Source organism: Apus apus, chromosome 2 (genome assembly GCF_020740795.1).
Source record: "Apus apus isolate bApuApu2 chromosome 2, bApuApu2.pri.cur, whole genome shotgun sequence".
Classification (NCBI taxonomy): domain Eukaryota; kingdom Metazoa; phylum Chordata; class Aves; order Apodiformes; family Apodidae; genus Apus; species Apus apus.
In genome coordinates, this window is record NC_067283.1 from 37,194,394 (window position 1) to 37,215,431 (window position 21,038).

A 21,038-nucleotide genomic window follows, 5' to 3' on the forward strand; every position below is an offset into this window, starting at 1 on the left:
TGCAAGCAAAACACTGTACTTGAACACTTGATCATGAAATAACCACACAAAAATATTTATTTGAAATAAAAAAATATATACACACATTGATGCATGTCTTGAATTTAACTAGGGCGTTAAGTTTTGAACACAGAGAATTTGCACATTCACCCATGTTTGTAACAGAAGAGTACAAGAACTGGAAAGAAATGCTTTGCAGGGAAAAAATTTGGTAAATATTGAGAACCAAAGGATTACAAGACAGATGAGCTAATGCAGGTGAATACGACAAAAATTACAAGATAAAATTTAAATTTCTATACAGAGGATGTCAACTAAGCCTTTTATATTACACATAAATTCTTACCTTTGACAACCTTGAAGCACTAAAGAAACAACACACCACAGGGAATCTACTTTAGAAAGTACCTGTAATATTGACCTATCATTTCTTTCAAACAATACAGGGTTTTCTTCTGCATTAGTTTTTCTGATGTCTAAGAAAACTTTTTAAAATCATGTACTTTCTAAAGATCAACAAAAGCAGAAATGAGTAAATCAGAGTTAGAAGTAACCAAACATTACAATTTGTGCACCTGCTCCTGCAAATACAGCGAGATAAACTTCAGAGATAGTAAGCAATTAATACCCCGTGCATTTCACATACCTGGCAGCAGTATCTTTTAACACTGTACCTAGGCACTGGCTCAGATCATTACTTCATGACTGACTCAAATCCCTTCAACTGCCTTTTTCTCTCTCCTTCCTTGAACTAGCACTACCACAGACAGATCAAAACAAATCTAACAAACATTAAAACTAACACAGCAGAAGAATGATGCAGACTGCTGCTTGTGCATCCATGCAAAGTGGTGAGAACACACGACTAGGGAAAGGGGCTTAGAATGGCTACCTTCTTTACTTTCTGAAGTGATTCTCCCAATCATCCTTACCATGCTTTAATTTAAATTATAGAGTGGTATTTATTCAAACAATAATTAGTCTAGTTCTCCAAGAACAAAGATTACTTAAAAAGCACTTCAGATTGATCTAGAAAAGGTAAAAATGTTTATATTATGCATATCATTTGCATTTTTAGCTAAGATACATTCCAGTTGCTCAGCAGTAGCCAGAGTTTTGGGGTTTTTAAATAATTTACTGACATAAACTGTTTTGGAATTGCCAAAGGAACTTTTAAGACTACAATCTGAAGGCAAGGTGCATAATTTCTCCTAAAAGACAATCACTGTAAAATGTGCAAAGAACCAAGAACCTCTGGATCACTTTAATATTCAAATGCCTTAGAGAAAAAAAAACTATTTGCTTTTACAAAAAGAAAAAAAGGCAAACCAAAACACCAGTCTAAAAGATTTCCCATTCTTTTCCTTTGCAATGATTGTGAAAGCTGAGCTGTGCCTCTCCCAAAACGGCAAACTTACACTTTCTTGTTTTCATTTAACTATTTAGCAATATTGCCTTCCTGCTGCCTAAGGTCAGCTTAATCTTATTAAGGTCTATGTAACTGATGGCCTTTTACTCTCATTTAGAGCATTTTGCCACATAACACTTCATACTGTCAGTTCACAGAGCAAAATATCTCCCTTTTTGTTTCTGGATGTTTCTGAACTCTGCTCTGTCCCAAGTCACCACCAACAGCTTCAGCTTGATTCTCACAAGTTAAACAAATGTAATCAGCTCAGTTAAAGATCAGGATTCTTTGTCCATAAGAACCACAGGCAAGATTGAGCTTTCCTGCGGAAAATTAGTCTAATGTGCCCTTTTTCTATAGTGCTGACGTACGCCTTAAAGCAAGACAATCACCAGAGTATAATGCTCAACAATAACCAGGAATTTTAAAAATCACATCTTGAAATTTACAGAAAGAATGAGTCAGAGAAGAAAAAGGAAAGCGATCTTCCAAAAACAGCTGTAGCATGTAAAAAAAATTAGGATGAGTGACTGCAGGGAAGAGATCAGCAATAGGCTTTGAAGAAATCTGGCTTGGGTCACTGAAAAGAAAACAGAGGCAGATGCTAGGCTGCCTGGCCCAGGTCACTGCAGGGAGAACAACAGCTGGTTATGTGAGTCTTGCCCAGGACACAAGAGTTGGTGCTCGATTCTACTGAGCAATTTTTTTTATACATGCTTGATGATTTTCGTGTAGAAGGAAAAGGTAAAAAACAGATGGATGCTTTTGTGGGTAGAGCTATGACAAATTAAGCCATTTATTTAGTAATAATACTTGGTTTTATCCTCTTTTAAGTGTAATACTACATCCAATAAAAAGAGTACAAATGTTGACTGGCTACACAGATCTACATCTGAAATAAAAAAAAGTTTCTGAAGTGCTCTACCAAGTTATCAATATTTTAACAGCTCTTAGGAGCCATTTTATAGTAGTGCAGATACTTCCAGAACCATAGGATCTACATTCACTCCATATTAACTGCAGTATATTTGAAGACATTTTCTTTTCACATTCATACGGGGTTCAGAAGTGTCCTCTGATAAACAGATCCTTGATCACTTGTACCTGAGTCAAAGAACTCTTTATTATAATACATCAGCCAATGTCCTAATTGACTTACAGAGTTGTTGTTCATGCATCCAAGGCTTTTATTAAAACTTCTACCAACATAATTTCTGGATTATGTTACAGAAAACTAAACTCACATTTAGGATCCTGGTAAGTAGTAGAGAGTTTTTAAAGCAAATCTTTCTGTGATTGCCCAACTCCCCATTTCATGACTCATGCACTCCTTCCAATCACATTATTCATCAGTCCTTTTCATGAAGCCGAGAAATTATAAACGATTACCATCTTGATTTGTCTGAGCACAGAAAAAAGTATCTTTAGAATCAATGGACAACGCTACTCAATAGTTCAGCTACTTAATTCAAAATATGTTTCACTGAAAATGCAGAATACGCCTTCAGATGTGCCTGTAGTTCTACTAATTGTTCTAAGAATGTACTGCATGCACATGCATACAATAAAGTCTCTAAGAAAAAGTCTTATGAGTAGTACTGTAGATTTTAGGTGATTAAAGAGAAACACAAGGCTTTTTTTTTTTTCAGGTTGTTACCAAAATACACTTCTCACTCCCATGTAGTCTGGGTATTTATTAAGTAGAAATAGCAAGGGAAATAGAACTCTCTAAATTGTGAATGAAAATGTTACAAAAATTATCGTTTGAACCAATTAAAGAAGAGATAGCTTAGACATACCAAGGCGAGGAGTTGCACAGTACAGAAACAAAACCAGTTCTGTACAGAAAGAAATTTATATAGTCAAATAATGGAAATAATTTCATTTGTTGGCTGCAAATTAGGAGAAATTTCAAAGAAAAGCTTATACAGCAAGTTTCTGGATTACTCATACACATCAATTATATCTATATCAATAGACATTGTAATTCCAAGGGAATTACTTCTCTTGTTTACCTGAAGCCACAAATCTTAGCAATTTCATGTGAAAAGTTTATTATACAAAAGTTAAGTGGTTAGTATTAATCTAAAACCTCCTAACTTTTAAATCAAATGTTAGAATTGGCATATATATGATAAAACAGGACAATCCCAAATGCCTAGTCTTTGAAAATTCTGGTTAATGGAAACATGACAGTTACATACACACAAGAAAAAACATAAATAACAACAACAAAAAAGGGAGAATAAGAAAGCTCTTTACATCTTATATTTCTGTTGTCTTTGCAGCCACCATAAGGGATGTTTTTAATGTTTGTTGACACTCACAATAGAGTAAGGAATATTAAATCCAGCTACAACCATATGTGAAATGCAAGAGCCTGGGAGAAGGAAAATAGTCTAAAATTAATGTTTACTTAATATAATGCTGTAAGAGAATATATTCATCAACTTCAGTGCCACTATCAGCTTATAAGTTTACAAGATCAGAATTTCAGCTGAAAGGAAAAACATGTTTCAGTAGAGACAAGTTACCACACTAGGCAGTGCCTTCTTCACTGAGCTTCTTGCATCTTCACTATATTGCTGACAAAATGTTAGAGATTCTTTCTGGTAGGCATCTCAACATATATGGTAAGATATTATACCTAGACGAGGCAGAAGAGAGTATGCTGGTGGTATTCTATGAGAGTGTGAACTTCATGCAAATAAGGGGAAGCTACGCTAGCAAAATTGATTTTTAGCTTCTCTCAGCATTAGAGACAGAGTGAAGAAGTATGCGTGAACAAGTCTAAGATGTTCTGACTATCAGTTTGCTAGTAAGTTGCATCTGAGTTAGATGTGCACTGCTAGCACAAATAAACTGGCAAAGTGTTCCTGATGAAAACTTGATCTAACTCATTAAAATATATTTCAATGAGAAGGCGAACCATTGAAAATTTTCTGAAAAAGATCAACTCAACATGCTGTATTTCTGAAGCTGCTGGTCATCTACATTTAGGTGCTACTCAAAGCAGGTGCTACTGCTACTCATGCAGTTAGCAAGGTTTCAAACAATCCACAAAATATTGCTCAAAGTTTCTTTAATATTCACGACCATTACCGAATGAGTGACAGAGCACTGGAACAGGCTGCCCAGAGAGGTTGTGGAGTCTCCTTTGCTGGAGACGTTCAAAACCCGCCTGGATCTGTTCCTGTGTGATGTGCTCTAGGTGATCCTGCTCTGGCAGGGGGGTTGGACTAGATGATCTTTCGAGGTCCCTTCCAACCCCTAAGATTTTGTGATTCTGTGAATTATAACTAGTTACTGTCATTTCTTTATTTATTTTTTCTTTCTCTGGCTGCAAAATAGGAGGCATTTTCTCTCCAGGAAAGGTCATCCTGATATGTGGATCGTTCATGTCAGGTGACCTAATGAAAATAATATAGAAGAATAATGAGAAGGGAAGATACTCTAAAAGCAAAAAATATTAGACTGCAGTTTACACTATGAACATCTGAGAAACTGTGTTGTGCATAAAAATATAAAACAATGAATACAGTGAAAACAGAACAGAAAAGCTGTATGTGTATACCTAGTAATAAAGCTGCTTACTGTTAAAAAGCCTTCATAGAACAGGCTGTTGGGATTCAAGTTAAAATTCACAACTTGGTACAGCTGCATGGTTAAACATACACCCTGTGATTATCAATAACCCACTCTTTTTACCAACATTAAGCCTGTAAGTTCCTATCATCACACTATTGCTTCCCCTGGTTACACTATTTCTTCTCAAACACACATCTTTCTACATTTCCTGTCTCCCTATGGGATCCTTAGTTCAAGTGGAAAACAACTGCTTACACCTTTTTTGACCCTGCTGTAGAGTACAATCCTGGATCTAGTATGGCAACACCTTACTGGCTGTACCTTTTTCCTCTTGCAGACGTTCTCTTTCTTGGCAGTGCTGTGAACATTTTTCTCTGCAACCTAAATAATTTCCACTAGCTTGAGATTTATTTTTTGTTCGTTTGTTTTGTTGTTTGTGTTTTTTTGTTGCTTTTCACTTGACATCTTACTACAATCCACATTTTACATGGACTCGTATTTTAAATAATGTTTGCATCATTTCTTTTTAAAACATCATGCTTTTATCATTGTCAGCTCTGATCAATCCTACATCCTTAACACAGACTTCCAAAATGCACTGCAAAGCAGCTTCCCTACAACATGAAACAGAACTTGAGTTTTCGTTTTACAAAGCCAACGTATGTGTTTGGTTACAAAAACTGGAGCATTTCTCTAGTATTTCCTTCACAGGACTTTTTTAAATACTTGTAAAGTTTGATGTGAGAGTGCTGATCCCTATTCTGTGGAGCAAGCAAGCGTCATTAGGATGACAAAATCAAGTCTTATTGTGGCAAGAAGAAACATCATTTAGTGTCAACAACACACTGCTATTGATTTGAACTCCTCCTTGCCTCACGGGTGAAATGACAAGCTCCTACACTCAGACTCTCTAAGCATACCAATAGAGGAGAGAGGCAAGAATAATACTAAAAATGACTGAATTAAAGATACAACAGGAAATATGTGACTCATGAGATGTAAATTCTTTTATCTGTATGGAATAAATTGAAGAAGAGCTTAATACAGCTTCTGCAATTTCCATGGGGTTAGATTAGAACAGAAATACACCTACCAATAATACACCAGATTTTGGATTCCCAGCCACCACCTCCTAACTGTTCAGCACTTGCTATGAAACAGGTCAGCTACATTGTCATTATCTAATACATGACTATTCACCTTTTTAAAATGACACCTTATTTTAGCATCCTGGTTAGCCATTTCAGTGTAAGATGGGGAACTGAATGAGTATACAGTGTAAATTACCCTTGCACATTACTGGCAGGATCTCTTTAAAACAGCTAAGAAACAGTCTGCCACATGGATAGGTTCGCTCTTCTATTTCTGAATAAGACTGTAATATTCAGAAAAAATCTGCAGCTTTCTTATTAAAAGATATGAAAAATAATAAAAACACAGTTAGTCACGCAACATGAATATAAATACCAGTTTGCACATTAGTAGTTTTTTTCTAGAACTTAAAGCTATGCCTTTAAGCAAATTTGCAAACAAAAAGACACAGTGAGATGAAATACTACTTATGTTGTCTAACTGCACCCAAAATTTAACGTATTTTCAAACACTTTTCTAACATGGAAGTTAGCATGCTAGCATCCCACAGTCCATCTCTTAAAACATGAATAAAGTAATAAACAAGGCATAACAAATTATTTCAAGATAACTTCTTTTTAAAAATACTGAAGTGTAGGGAACAAAGCTATTTTCATACCACATCCAGAAAACGGATGAGGTGTGAAAGAAATCTCTTGTTTAATGTGACCTTTGGCTGTACTTTCACTTGTCATCATTATGAAGTAGCTACTTTCGGTGCCAGCACATAAGCTGTGTTACATTACCCTGTAACAGTAGTAGCACGTCTTTCAGGAAGTGTTTCATACTCTGAGAAACTGGTGGCAGAATGTATTGACAGCACCTACCTTTGGAACTGCTTATAATAGGTCTTATTCAACAATAAGACCTCATTTACACAAGGAATTAAGAGTGACTCCGCTAAATTTCATAGAGAATGTCACTTAAACCAGTGTATGTTGAAGAAAACCCTTGGAGTTCTCAGCTTCAGTGAAAACATTCAAATAAGGAGAAATGTAAATTTCAGATTGGAATTCTGCCTCAGATAATAATATTCAGAGCTTTGTTACTGTGCACAGACCAAAAATACTGCATTATTAAGATCTGTAACACACTTAACTTTTCTTAACGGATATAATTAAGAAAATATTTCTGGAAAGCAAATGAATTTGAAATCCAGTAAGATTAATAGAAAAAATTCTACAAACTTGTGTTTTATACAATGGAAGCAAGCTGTGGAACAAAAATCAGTAGCTACATTATCTAAAGCTGTTCATCTAATACCGCAGACACAAAAAACATTGATACATACTGTACACACATTTTTATCCATGTATATAAATCAAAGGAAACAGCTTCCTTTAAGGCAAGCATATGAAGATACTAAAGCAAGATACAAATTAAATATTCATATATCCAATATTTCAAAATAAGGAATTTGGATACACACATGCATAATTTAAGTTCTATAGTGAAACCTGTCTACAGAGGCCATTTCTACTGTATTTCAACAGCACTGAAACTTGAAATGCACAATGCAGCCTTTCCAAGCTGTGTTAAAACTTTAAAGTATATAGTAATTCATTTCAAGCACTAAGCACCAAATAAAGGCCACGTTATGCACATGGCACTTTTGCAGAGGAACTGCCCCTCGGCAGGTCTGGAACAGGGCCTGTCAGTCACAGCACTCTCCTGCTTTCGACCACCACGTGAGCTACTCACTGGGAACTGAGGTCAAAGACACAACTTCAGGGAATAGCCTCATTGGTCCTGAAAAATCCATCAGTCAGAACTGACTTCGAGTCAAATTATGAGCCCAGGCACCCATTTAAAACTCCACAGAGCTGGTGCTCAAACATGACACCTAAAATTGTCCCCTTACACTGTTTTTATATATTCAGTCCAGACTCTTTCAAGTAAAACATGATGTTTTGGACCTTTGTAATGGGCAAAAGAACAAACATAAAGACAGGCTTCTCAACAGTATGTTGTACACTAGGAATGATTCTTTGTGAATGCAGAACCTGATGGTAGTTTACACACAATAACATAGACATGTTACATTTTTTGAGCATGTAATTCCTTTGCATTCAACAAATACAGTGGGGAAAAAAACTTTACTACCCGCCTTCCCCCCTCGACATGGATCTTCTGCATGTGTCTACAGATAGCGCTATTCCTCCCCATATTTTTAAAATCTTGCTGCTAAAAAGGAACACTCCATATGAGTTATTAATGTGAATATATTATTTTCTTATTAGAAGTTGGATGTATTAGTTTGAATATCAAGAGTCTAACTCAAAAAACTATCCATTTTATTGGGACAAAAAAATCTCAAGTTAACTTTTAAGAATAATTAAAAAGCACTCAGTAAGGGGAAAACGAAACTACTCTGTTTCTACACGTTTTAAAGTAAACATTTATCTTTGCTCCTTTAAGGTCACTCATTTGATCTTGACACATCTATGAAATAACAGAAGCAAAAGCTAAATAAGTAGAAAAGTGCTATCAAGCAATATAAAGCTAAACAAAATTAGTATCTACATGGTAAATTACTTCATTGAAAACCATCTATGGATTCTGCAAAGAATATACTTTTGCCTTAGAGCTAGTACTTTAATTTTCAAGAACCAAGGAACAAAAAAAAAATCAAAACTAGTCAGTAACAATGCAGCGTCGAAAAGCAATAAACTCAAAATTAAGTTATAAATAATTTAAAGCATGTCATGAAGATGTATTAATAATTCATCAGATAAATAATTTACTAAATAATCAAATAAATAAATAATGAAATACATAAATAAATCAGCAAATAAATAATTCTGCAAAATAACCTAAACAATAAGTCACTAAAACAAATGACAAACCTACAAAACTACAATGATTTTCTAAATTCTGATAGTTTTAAATAAACAAATGTATATAAACTAGATCCATCTTTGGTGGATAAAGAAGTGTTTTTCACTGCTATTGGTAAATTCCTGATTACACTGCACAGGGATACAATTTTAGATTTTACAAGAGCGCAGTTTTTCCCTTGTAAATTATTAACATGATTGCTACAATACATCCTGCTCTGTATTTTACACACAATCCCTTTATGTAACTCATTTTTTCCCCAAAAAATATGAAAATCTCTTTACAACATTCTTAATTCACACATTTCTTTTTTTATCTGGGTGCAGTACTTACAATACTGCAGTAGCCTTCTTGATGGTTCTCCTACTGTCTTCTGCAAACCTTCAGAAGTTTTGCTGCAGGGGGAAAACAAGTAGAATAACCTTAATTATTACAGATGGTATCTCATTCATTAGCAGATGACAACATTTTATTTGAAAGCACAAAAAAAAGCTGTTTTATAATTCTACAAAGCAACTTAATGTGAAACAACCATTACAGTTTGCAGACTACCAAAAGTTTTTAGAAGTCTTTGGTGGAACAAGTTCAAGCAGATTGAGGCCTGTTTCTTGTATTTAAGCTGACACACAATCTGTGCAAACTGGCACTAATTCAGATGTAAAGACAAACCATGAGAAGGACAAAATACTTGGCTGACATCTAATGTTATCCTTGATTTTGGAAGTTCATAGTCCTTGAAAGAATACAGTGAGATCATTTAATTCCACTCTCTAAGTATGTTCACAATTTAATTAGAAAACTGGTCTCCAAAGCCAACACTGGCACCACAAAGGTCAAAATCCACTCATCCCCTGAATCAGTTTTCATTCTCCATTTATTTTAATGAATAGTACTGACAGTCGCCATAGTTTTCTTCAAAGTGGTATTCTGTAAATACAGCAGTTAAAGAAATGTGCCAAAAGTGTAATCATGTTACCCATTTTTATCCATTCTGTCAAAAAGGTTTATTTGCTTTCTTCCATAACACACATTACAGAAAAGACTGAGACACAGTTTTATAAACCATGCCACTGACATGGATTCTTGATCTCTGTACATGACTATAAAAGCAAATGAAAACATCAAACACAAGTTTATATATTGTATACAAGCAAGAGTTTTTGCTACTTGGTTCAAAGAAAATCAGCATGCACTTTTATTTCCACTGGTAAGATCTGAAATGGTTGATGGCTATGCTGTATTTCAGCCTTTAAAAGCATAAAGGATAATTTACTCTTAAAACTACCTGGGCACATTATATTTAACAAGTCTCGAATTCTCTTTAGGGATTATAATAAGGAAACACTTTGCTTAATCATAAATTTTATATTTATCTTGGCTAAACACCCTCCTTTGGATGGACTGCCATGTTTTGTCAAGAAAAATCAACACAGTGGAAATGAAGCACTTGTTCTGTTGTGTGGTCATTCAAAAAAGTATGTAGAAGTAATGTAAATGTGCACCAGCGCTGCTGATAATTTCACGCTCTCATACACTCATTTCAATTTGCTTTAAAAAGGACTATTCCTCCTGGCTAAATATAGTCATCATGAAAAAGCGTACCTCCCCTTTGAGCTAACAACACTGCAAGCCCCAACACACAAAGAATACAAAAAACTTATGTATTTTAAGGAATCTGAAGCACACTTCTTTCTCAAAAGATATGCTTCTGAAGTGGGACAAATGAGACTGGGACTTTTTTGCTAAGGTATTATTCTCTTTTAGCCCCAGATTTCTGTTTGAGAACGACAAATCATTCCCACACCGCATCTGCAAATCCCATCCAACCCTAAAACAAATCATACATATCTCAAGTTCTTCTTTTTTAAAATAATGGATCCTTGTAAAAGCAGTATATACCTTCACACATTAAAAGATTGTGAGGATTACTGGGACATAAAATGGGCCAGAAATGATACTGATGTTCTGGAATAAGACCTTCTCTAGGAAGCACCACTTAGTCACAGATTATCTTCATTCATCTGTAGCTTGGCAGCCTCTGGTAGGAAAGTGATTTTTCACCAATGAGTTACAGTAGAGCTAAAACTGTAATTACAGTCTCTGATGTCTTAAAACATTTTTTTTTTACCTCCCTTTAAAATTTGCTTAGTTTTTAATTACTTTTGTGTTTAATTTGGGCTTCTAATCTATGGTTACAGAACTGGCCTCACATAACTATTTCTGTCTAAGTTACAGAGTAAAAATTCCATGCTCACACAGATATGTAAATCATTTAATGAAAGGAGACAAAACAGCCAATGACCTGGGATACAGCCACCTTGCCCACTCTTGCAAATAAATGTGAATTTCATCCTACACAAGAGGTAAAGCACAGAAACTGAATGTAATTCCACTCCTGTATTCTGCCAGCTGGTCCTTTTCCCCCAACCCTCAAACATAGTTTAGGTACCTTTACTCAACAGACCAAGCAAATGACTGGCCAACAGAAGACCGAAGCAAAAGGCAGTGCCATTCACATGTATTTCATGGAGCAAGAAGACCAGAAATAGAGTAATTGTGTATGTTCTGTACTCTGCTCAGGCTGAGATGCTGAATGCTACAGTAAGGATGCCTCCTTGCTGGTACTCTAGTTAATGTGAGTGATAATGCAAGGAACTGGATGGCACCATATACCCAAACAAAAATCAGGTATTAACAATCGCAGAATTATTAAAAAGGCTCACAATACAAATTACCGAGCAATAATGTTTTATATTCTCCACTTTTTGATACTGCCATTATCAGAGAGTTTCTCAGTTTGCAGGTACAAATGAGATCAAAAGAAACTGCATACTGCTGCTGCTTCCCTTTGGGAACTCATGAACATAGGAACTAGAGGAAATTTTAGAAAGAGACTCCTGTATCATTTCAAAATTTAGGACAGGATTTTTTTTTTCTTTATGTTCACTAGTAAACACGGAGACAAACAGAAAGGCTAGCCAGAAATGCTTAACCAAATTATAGGTAATGAAAGGTACTGACCACTATATTCTGACTCACATTTCAAGCATTCTTTGAATTGTTATGGCCTACACTGAGTATTTTGCATTATCAATAAAAAAAAAAAAACAAAACCCTAATACTGGAATGGATTGTTACACTCACAAATTTAAATAATACGTAAAGGCCAGAAGCCTCACTCCTCTGTCACGCTTCCTCCATTTATTACAATTGACCAATTAAGATAAAAATTATCCATTTGATCACTTCATATAGAAAGACACTTTTGTGACTCAGTACAATACTTCACTGAAGTTTTTAATATGTCTGATTTTTTTTTAATCATAAAAAGTAAAGAAGAGCTTGTTACACGTATTTTGTAAACCTAACAATGTAAAAGTAACCCAGTCTTACAATCAGTTAGATGATAATTTTGAGTATGTTCCTGGTAAGAACTTTAGTATATCTTGAATAACTTTTTAACCAGCTTCTTCCAATTGACTCTTAGGAAAAAAATCAATTTTAAAATATTAAAACATACAGTAAAATGCTAAATTCTAAACTACTGAATCAACTATCAATATAACACACAGCTCATTTGACTATTTTGACCCAAGTTTCCTAGTCGATTTTTAGATAAAAACAAGGAGATTATTAGCAAAGGTTTATCTCAAATTCCCATATGCACAGCATGCCACATTAAATATATGCAAATCAACCTCTTTCTCCTCTATTTTTTTTGAGCTGACAACTCATATGACCTGAAGCCATGGTTAACGATTACAATTATTTGAGTTTCATATTTATACAATCAGTCATCAGATATGCATGTTAATTGATTTTAACAGATAGTTTTGTATTCTAATGATCAACAGTAAGTGTACATTTTACCAGCCTCCTGATTTATAAGAAAATAAAACTTGTATCAGTCTTCACAATTAACTCCTCATTGTATTTGCAGTTTGCACTGCAGAAGTCTCCATAGTAAGTTAAACTGGAAGTACTCCAAACTACTGAGATCTTCATTTTGGTAGCAAAATTTTAATTTCCAATTAAAGGCATTTTTTTGTTGTGTTTAAAACCCACAATTACTACCCTATTGAAACAATGCTTTATCTATTAATTTATCTATTAATTGCACAATTAATGGTAGTTGCTCTTTAAGGATATTCATATAAAAGAGAGTGTATATTTCATCTTACTCTCAAAAAGATCAGATTGTGCCTTATTCCATAAAAGGGACTTCCCTTTTAGGCCCTAACTGTTGTTGGTTTAAAGGCTTATGCTCCAATTTTGGTAAAGTAAGAGCTGCTGAATCCCTTTCTTGGTGTATTTAATATTTGCAAAAAGCAGAATCTTTCTACTTTCTATGAATAGCTGAATGAGGTCCTCTGTCTATTCATCTCTTACCCAGGTGAGTGCTATACCACTAAGTTCTGCTACTATTCTCTTTCTGGCTGTCTGCTCCAATTAGTTTCAAGTGAAATTTATCAATTATGAGATTTTGAGAACAAAAGCTGCACACAGACATTAGAGAATTCATCTAGATACATAATACTGATCCAAGTTCCTATGATGTATCATGGACAGATGGACAGAAGAAACTCAAAGGCATGTTACCACAACCATGAACAAGGACTTTAACCTCTAAAATTCTGTTTAGTGTACTTTTCTGATTTAAATGACAAAGGTATTGACTATATGATAGGATTCTTGCTTGTTTCTTGCTTTCTCTAATTGTTATTTCCCTTAAAAGGGGAAATACTGATATTGCAAATAAACTCACTTCAATATTTCCCTTACTCGGAAACACCTTTGTTTTCAACAGATCTTGATTTCATCCTGAACAAAATAAGAAAAAGCCTGGAGGTCTGCAGAAGAGGGAAGTCCACCCCACCCTTACCACTAAACTAGTTTTAACTCCACAAATATCAACAAAGATCCTGTTTTCTTTTCACAGTGCTACAATTTAGCCACCCTGAAGACTGACTATAAGGTTTATACTTTTGTAGCCAAGGCAGATCTTAAAATGTAAGGGTGAAGACCTTGGAAGTTTTATGTGAAACTCCAATGTAAATGGCCAGAAGGAAATAGTAACAAATAAAAGTTAAGACAAACACACTGAGAAGAAAATCTGTGCACATATTTTATGTGTAAAGATCTAATAAACTTCAAAATTAGATATAATTCCTCGTTTGTAAAAATGTTTGATATCTTCCACTTCTCTTTAAACTTGACAGTGTGAAAAATTACAGACTTGTTCACATCAGCTATGGAGAAAAACAAGCAAAATCTAACAACTGTGTAAGTATGGGCTGACTGGGACAAAGCAGTCCTACACTGACACATTCATTTGAGTTAGAATTGATTGATCAACATTTTCACAAGATGCCTGAACTTAGACTAAGGTGGAAGCAAAAAAAAATAATACTGTTTACAACTTGCAATTTTTTAAAAGTATGTTAATTGCTCATCATAAAGATAAATTATTAGAAGCATCATATGAGTACCAATATTCAGTACATTTATTAAAAACTGAGAGGAAATAAAAAGTAGAAAACAACTAGTGACACCTTCTAATGACAACTTTTATGTCAAGAATTGCAACTACAATAAATTCCACAGTTAAAAGTTCAGTTAAGGCTATGAGTAGAAAGACAACCAATAAAATGCATTTTGGGAAAAGGGAAAGCACTGTAGCTAGAAAATGTCCAGATCAAAGACAAACATTATGTGTGCACTGGTAGCATGCGACCATCCAGACCACTATGGCTAGTTTGGATCACTGAGATGCTTATGGGAGGAACTGGGAAAAAAAATAAAAATCAAGAAGCTCAAGACCAGTGGCTTAGTATCCAGCTGCCACTGGATAATCTTACAAAAATAAATTGAGATCAATTAAATATATAAAACCAAATGCTATCCTGGCCCTGCTGCACAGTAGAATGCTCTTTTGCACTATTTTACATATAAGAAGTAAACATAACCAGGTAGCTAAGTTTAACTGCCTGTACCCAAAGGTAATCCAATTTGATTAGAAATCATCAAGGATAAGGGTTTTCCATTATCATTGATGTAGAAAGCATAGCCATTATGCTGTTTAGTTAACTCCATAGCAAATAAAACATTTAATTGTTTTGTAACTCATTGTGTAACCTCAACGAAGAAAAATATATCTATCAGCTGGATCAGTTCCATATGCCCATGTAAACTCCAGCAAAGACTTGGAAAGAAAATACAAAAAAAAGGAAAACAGAGGGAGCACAAAAGACACATTGCTCATTTTGATGACAAAATGTTCTAAGCCCACTTAAATGTGACAAAAACCTCATTTATACAACCTCAAAATCATCAGTTTGTTAAAAGGAAAACATTATACCACCTCCATGATGTTTTATTTCTGTGAACTTCAGTAACATTTGTATGTCCTATATCTTGCTCCATTTTATAATGGTGACTAAATTTCACTGGACTAACTGACATAAATAAGAAACAGATTAACAGGAATAGCAGTAGTTTGTTTGCATAAAACTGACCCGCTACTTTGCTGCTGTCTATAGGAAAGTGGAACATGAATACTGCATAAGCATGTAAATGCCTGTTCTGACACAAAGACCCCTGAGACAGCCAGTGTCCCCCTGAGAACTCCTGCTTGTGGCATCCAAACGGACAAAACATGGACACTTCACCACTAAAAAAAATACTGCACAGCTTCTCTTAGAACAAGTGAATATTTCACACAGAATCATCAAGCTAGTGAATGCAAACTACAGCAGAAAAATGCTGCAAATTTCAACCCTGTTAGTAGACAGATGAATTTAGGGAAGAAGATGTAAGCATCATCAACAAAGGACAAAATTGCTGGTTTTATTTTAAACATGCTTAAACTCAACGTTTTAACTTAAATATTGAAGAATTATTTTAGTCTGTACATTTTACATCTCTTGCCACCTGAAGCTGGTGATACAAATGTCTAGAATAGCACATTTGGAATGCTGAGTTATATTAACATCATACTAACTATAGCAGTTCAATTTCAACAAATTTCTCTGGGTTTTTGCATATCACTGAATAAATGACTCTGGAATTAGCTTACTTTTCTTGGAGGCATTATATGAGATTATTTCTTAGTCTCCTCCTCTTTGATTTAGTACACCTCTTAAGGTAATTTATTAATGTTTTGGATATCTCATTCATCATCCATTATTACTGGTGTCATAAATTAGAGGAATGGAACAAAGCACTGGACTATACACTTCTTCTATATTCATCAATAAAATAGCCAACCCTGTTAGCAAGCACTGCACAAAAGAAGTTGCTTTATCTACTAGACTGAGACTGGGAGCAGTTTTAAAACTCAAATTCCCAGACAGATCATTAGATTTACAATATAAAATATTATTAGTGAAGTAAAACTCAGGGCTTCACCTTTAAATATGAAAGGATCGAAACATCTGGTCTTCAAAAGACAAAAGTACATGTCAGATATTGCTAAGTTCTGTAAGTTATTCAGATGAATTATAAGGCTGATGAATACCAGTCTTTTATGGAAAAAAAAAAAAAAAGGATTAATCACTGAAAATGCTGTAATTTTTCCAGCATAGTGTAGCACAGTAAGAACAGTGGAAAGATTCAGCTAACAGAAACTTAAATGGCAGCATTTAAGCCTGAAATTATTGCCAAGACAAGTTACCTAAACTGATGGAAAGTGGAGGCAAGTCCCATGCCACCACTTTTTTTTTTAAAACTAAGACAAACTAAACACAAAAGACATTAGAAAATATGACTCTGAAGATTTCTAAATATTTTCAAGATAATAATCATTAATAGGAATCCTGCTGATAATAAGTTACATAGCAGTATACTCTGCATTATAAAGTACCCAATTGAAGGCAGAATTAATGTTCCTGCAGTAATGCTAACTACTGACTTAACAAGATTGCTATGCCTGCATTAAATTACATCTTTAAAGTTTGAATATCCAAAAATTTGCTTTTTCTTATTTTAGGCATAGATTTAGTTGATATATTTTGAACACATTCACTGTTTACATTTCTTCAACTAAATCCCTCATTAAGGCAAATCAGTATTTTACATAGTACTGCAATCACCTCTTTTCTCAGGTACAGAAAATTTAAGTTCTTATAATAAAAGAAGAGGACTCCACATTAGACTGTAAAACACTTCAGGTTAGCTCCTTTGTATCTAATTTCTACACAGGGAAGAAACAGTTGGTATTTTTTAATTTAGGCATTGCAGATTTGGTACTTCAGGCTCCAATATGAGCTGAAAACAACAAAGTACCACTTTTCAACTAAGTAAAAACTTTTCATTGTGCCACCTCTAAATCAGAACCGTAATCATTTTCCATATACAGCCTTCACTATGCATAGTAATTGTTGATTAACAAAACAGAATTTTACCAATGCTTTTTAAAGCTAATTCGACTAAACATAGATATAAATGCATTTCCCTTCATTATGTTTAGAAATATTAATTTAATTGTTTTATCAACTACATGTGACACTTTCCTATAGTTACAACTACCAGTGAAACAGAAAACTAAATACACAGCCTACAGCTTTTGTTCAGTCTCCAGTTTGATCGGTGCTTGGCCATGATCATACTTGTTATTCTTTCTATAAAGGCAGTACACAATCAAACTTAACTCATCTTTATATGACGAAAAATAGGTAGTACCCCCTTGTACTAAGGTGCATGTGGTTTGAAGACTGACACAAAGCGGAGAAACCAATCCTTCCTCTGCTGGAGAGCAGGCAATTGCACTTGAATATCTCTGCTTCACTTTGTAAAAAAAGTGTGCACTGTCAAGGAAACACTGGTATTTACTTTTTTCTTTGCTGATTACACAATTCACCCATCACATAGGTCCCCTGAACTCCACATGTAGCCTCAGTTTATTTCTAACTTCTGCAACAGGAACCTTTATTGGACAGGAGACTACAAGCATGTTGTATCCAAAATTTCCAGCAGCAGTGTAGGGAGTAACAGGTACAAGACAATTCCCTAATACGAAACGGACTTTATTGAACCTGGTCTCCCATGACCGATGGATGGGAGCGCTTTAGCAATTGAGACAGTAGGTGAAAAAATAAATTGTTGGCAATGGCAACACCATCCCATCCTGCAGGAGTTTTGTTGATTTAGTGTTTCCATCTGATATGTTTTTCCTTCCTGGTCTTTTTGTTCACTGCATGGAAAACTTATGTCTGCATGGAATTGTTCACAGAACCTCAAATCAAGGAACATGCACTGCTGATTTACCTAAGACCCACTCCAGCATAGTACTCTTAGGATGCACAGAAGGTCTACCTTTTCCTCATCCTAAAGAGCTTTCAGGCTTACCTATAACTTTACAACAAACCCCAACTGACAGGCATCCAGGATTACCCCGTCTTCATTACTTTCTAGGTAAACAAGCAGGAAACCTGGTCTCTATTCTGAATACATTCTTTCACTTCTTACCAACAGATTTCAATGTTAATTAATAACTGTGTGGAAGTACTAAAAAAACACTGAAATAATCACAGAATCATAGAATCTTAGGGGTTAGAAAGGACCTTGAAATAACACCCAGTCCAACCCCCCTGCCAGAGCAGGGTCACATAGAGTACATCACACAGGAACGGATTCAGGTGGGTTTTGAATGTCTCCAGAGAAGACGACTCCACAGCCTCTCTGGGCAGTCTTTATGCTTTAGCTTTCCCCTCATATGGAGTTTGGAATACAAGAGGCAAATTTCCTCAAATAATTATGCCCATATAACTTCCCTTTAACTCTTGTTACCTACGTATCATAACTTTCAGGCCTGCTGAAAATGTCATCAATGAACAATAAATTGCATAGTGAAGACATCAACCACTGAGAAGTAAATGAAGATAACTTTTTTTGTTAGAACACATAAAAAACATATTGAATGAAATTTTGAATTCAATAATTTGCATTTTTTAACTTATTTTTAAGAAAGGTTCTGCAAAACACAAATTCCTGTGTTTTTTTTTAATATCAAGAGATCCAGAAGGCTTCAGATATTTATATACCTGTTATATACTATCAGTATGCGTAGATGTTGATTCTTAATAGTGGTTTTAAGCGGCACCACTATCATGTTCTCTAATCACAGACACTACATGTAATTTAAACCTTTGATTCTCAGCAACACTCTATCCTCTGAACTCTGCCAAGTACTTATTCTCAAAGTATTTTTAAGCTTCATGTATTAGAACATTCATTCATGTAGTTGAACAGAAGCATACAAAGACCTGCAACCACCTAACACATCTACCAAAAAGGCCGAGCAGGACAACTGAAATCCACTGACTACAAAGTAGTAGTTAAATGCGGGAGCCAAAATGAGGAAACATTATTCTTAAGCAATTAGACAGGTAGCAATGGAGGGCAGAAGCTGATACCATCACTGAAGATACACCATTCCATACAGGGCTCTGATACTCATTTCCCACACACAATTATTACCACTTATAAAGAAGCTACAGCTATATGATTTAACAACTGTTAAACCAATATTGTTAAACTCAGAATTCACTAGGAACATACTACAAATTGCCTCAAAGAAATAGGGCTTGTTTACTCCTCATTACAATGTCAGTGAGTCAGAGTTGATCTTAAACAACAAAAGCCTGACAGAAAAAAATGCCAGCAGCTCTGTCAGACTCCTGGAAGAGAAAGTCAAGGCTCCAATGATTGTGTTGATCTTTGACTGAAACTGCAAAACAAGTCAGTTTCTTCAAAGCCAAACATAACACCGCAGCCAACAATAAGAACTACTTTCGTTTTCCCAACAGTTTCTCATGCCATTAGCACTCGATATTTTAAATCACAGTAAAAAGGTGTTAACAAGTCAAATGTACACCACCTAGGCCCACAAACAACCACAGGACTGGCTTTTCTGACTTTGTTTTTTTTCCTGCTGTCACCTTCATTTCAGTACCAAAACTTATTAACAGGTACTTAAAGGTTTTAACCAGCGGTTTCTTTTCTTTTACTATCTAAAACTGAACTGCTGAAATCTGTTTACAAACTAAACTCCAAAGTATCTACATTTTACTAGTCTCAGGGAAATCTGATTAGTACCCACAAGACTGCAAGATAAAACACTGACACAGATCAGAATCTAAAATTCATTCTGTTTAAACACTAACAGGTTTAAGATACATTATTTTAGGCTCTTAATTCAAATAAAAGTAATTAAAAAATACTGTATTTTCTGTGTAGAAGGTATCCTTAGTTATCCTTCCTGAACTCTTGATTCTCAGCATCACCTCTATGTCCAACATTACTCTGCCAATCCTGCTTCTCAAACAATTCTAATTTAAAAAGGCTACATTCAGTAAAGTGTAATTTTACAGTGTAAGATTCCTACTGCTACTCTTTAAAAATCAGATTTCTCTATGTTTGCTTTTTCATTTTAGAGATGGCTTTATTTAAAATAAAATTTTAACCCATACCTAGAAATATTAGCAAACTGCAGATGCCATAACCACTACAGAAGATTAACAGCAGAAATAAACAGTTAAAGACTCAAAACAGCCAGAGATAGCGGATAGTCAATAGTTTAACTTAACTGATTGGTGCACACTCTCTTCCCACCTCTCTCCTGCAGCAACTTTAACTAAAACTGTATCGGTCAGTTCAAGTTTGTTTAGCTGCAGTTCGTTCCACCACTGAAGTCAACAGTAAAGTACAGAACAATTTTTTCTTCCTAGAACAAATCTTAAGCATCCAGAAGCCCAGGATTTCAACATTTGGCTAGATGAACTAAGTGCTTACTCAGCAGACATCCAGAAGATAATTAATTACTTCACTTAGCCATACCACCACTTTATTATCCATTTTACGTAAGAATTCATAATGATAACAAGTGTATTGTTTGACATGCAGCAAAAACATATGGACAAACAACAGATACTTCCTTTGACCCCTGTCAGATCAATTAATTTCCCTAACAGAGACAAATGCCTTCAAGAACAGCAAAGCAAGACAACAGAAATTCTCTCAAATGCTAGAAAAAGCCAAAGAATATATGCTGTGAGAAAATGAACTAGCTTTAAAA

The 21,038-nt window shown here is 34.8% G+C and overlaps 1 protein-coding gene across 2 annotated transcripts in view; it reads right to left on the bottom strand.

Moving 5' to 3' along the window:
- The window catches only part of TBC1D5 (TBC1 domain family member 5), a 320,926-nt gene that overhangs the window by 285,938 nt on the left and 13,950 nt on the right, over positions 1-21,038 (bottom strand). For both annotated transcript variants that reach the window (XM_051610176.1, XM_051610175.1), the window contains exon 2: positions 9,299-9,360. The gene's annotated coding sequence lies outside the window, so the exon portion shown is untranslated. The remainder of the gene's footprint in view (positions 1-9,298; positions 9,361-21,038) is intronic.